Here is a 2432-nt window from a genome sequence, read left to right as displayed (position 1 = left end):
ATATATATATATATATATATATATATATATATATATATATATATATAATATTTTCAGCATCTATTCATCTGTCAGTGAGCAATTAGATTGTTTCCATGTCTTGGTTTTTGTAAATATTGCTGCAGTGAACATGGATATACAGATATCTCTTCTAGAAAGTAATTTTATTTCCTTCAGATATACCCAGAAGTGGAATCACTGAATCATATGCTAGTTCTATTTTAAATTTTTTGAGAAGCTTCCATATCATCAACAACTAGAAATGGATTTTTCTACAAATACATAGTCTGCAAAGATGCAAATCCACCTACAGTATAACTGACCTCTAAAATCACTTTTTAAGAAGCAATTTAATCTCTAAGAACTGCAGCTTCCCAAGTTGCTCCACTTTTTATTTGTATAATCAAAGGAACTAACTGTGTGTAATACTCAGAAAAAAATAGGGGGTTTCAAGACACATCTAGTGCAAGGCAAAAAAAAAAATCTTGCTTCTTGGAATTACACATTTTTAAATTCTACTATTTGCTCTAAGGTTTCAAAGTTGCAGGGCTCTCTTACTTAATGAAAATGATCCCTTACCTTATAATTTATTCTGATATCTAATTAGAGCTGAATCTCTCATTTCATTTATTTGCCAGAGCTCTGTATTAACAAACACTTCTGAGCGCCTAGAATATTGAATTGAGATCCAAATGAGAATGATCTTAGATATTGTTTTCTAAATAATCGAGATAATGTTATGTTCAGTGTCTGAGAGTGATGTAGAGTGTCTCTGATTTTCTTCTTCTTTGAAAAATCTCTCTTGCCTGAGTAACTCTTCATGAATTTGAGTGTTTGATTAGCCTTAACATTATATTCCCAGGCTGGAAGAGCATTCACTCTAGACATTAGTAGGCATGATCTACCCATTTCTAATCTCTGGGCTACCACAGAGCATTAATTGACGTTTATTGTTTTCAGTCCCCCTTCAGTCTATACCAGACAATTTGTTTTATCTAGTGGTCAGCCCAGTTGAATGTCTTTGGTGACAGCAGGAGGAGCAGGCTGGGAAATGCCTCTGACTCACCCACTTTCGGGTATGAAAGGATGCAGAAGGATGCTCTTTCAGTTTGACTGCTATGTGCCCTGTGTGGGAGACATATGCAGAGCATTCTGGGACCCTAAGCCGGCTTCTCACAATCTGGCTGAAACAGGCAACTTCTTACAGTAACCTCAAGGGAAGGAAGTCAGTGTTGGTGGAGTGCTCCTTCCACGAACTTAAATGGCTGACCTACATTTTCAGCCTCCAAACTGACCTTCATTATACTTATAGTTGTTCAAGGTTAATGCATAAAAGTAAACATTGCATGACAATCATATTTGATATAAAGATTATTCAAAACCCTTTGGCTTCATCAAACTCTTTGAATTTAATATATTAAGGGGTAATGGGGCAAAAAGTTGAGTGGGTAATTATTTGTCTTTGTGAGCTTGCTGTTTTTTAGGAAAATATGCCTCCTTCACTTCCAGAGCCTCTCACTCTTTGTTTTCGTCCTCACTTGAGATTCTTCCATGAAAGTCAGCGAACGCTGGGTCTCAAGGTTAGAAAACAGACCATTTTCTATGTGATATAATTCGTAGGGCACTGGGAAAGAACTCTACTTCTAAAATACATCTTTGTGCTCTGTTGAAATCCTCTTTTTGAAATGTTACTTCTGAGGGCTTTTTGGAAAAATGCACACACTTCTAGGAGGTTGCCACATTGAGCTAGTGAGGTAGATTCAATTTTCTAGAGATGCTCCAAAATACTCTTTTTCAGTGTCCAGCACTGTGTCAGCCCCTGGAGAATCAAAGCTCAATAAGGCACTATTCTTTCCATTGTGATGCCCATGATCTAGAGGGGGAGACAGGAAAAAAGAGGGGAGAAAGCAAATATAAGCTTTGTCAGCTGGAGTCCTTTTAGATAACAGTTGGTTCAAACAGCCAGAGGGCCAACCCCCACCCCTGTGGGGATTCCTGGAGAGAATCTTAGGTTTCTTCTAGTTTCCTGTGTTCTTAAGGTACTGCTCTTTTGATCTGCCTTTATTCATGGCCTATTCCTTGAGCTGGCTTTGCTCTAAGCTGACTTGGAAGGTTTACCTTGTGAGAAAAAGCACACTGGACATTTGCATGTGTGGCAGATGCCTCTGACAATGTGGGGTGATGATGGATGCAGGTACCCAGCAGCACCATGCTGCAATGAGCTCAACACCCAATAGTACATATTCTTGTTCTTATTCTTCAGTTGCTGGGCATTGAGGAATTCTCAGGGACAAACACTTTTCCACAGTTTCCTCCCTTGCGTCCTGGTAGTTCTGCCTTGGCTCCACCTCTCTCCTCTCCTCAGATCTCACCTTCCCATTGCCCCTTACCTCCTTCTAGTATCTTGCTTTTGCAGTATAGTTTAGCTATCT

This window comes from Hipposideros armiger, unplaced genomic scaffold (assembly GCF_001890085.2).
Source record: "Hipposideros armiger isolate ML-2016 unplaced genomic scaffold, ASM189008v1 scaffold_288, whole genome shotgun sequence".
Taxonomy (NCBI): Eukaryota; Metazoa; Chordata; class Mammalia; order Chiroptera; family Hipposideridae; genus Hipposideros; species Hipposideros armiger.
This window is presented reverse-complemented; position numbering follows the sequence as displayed.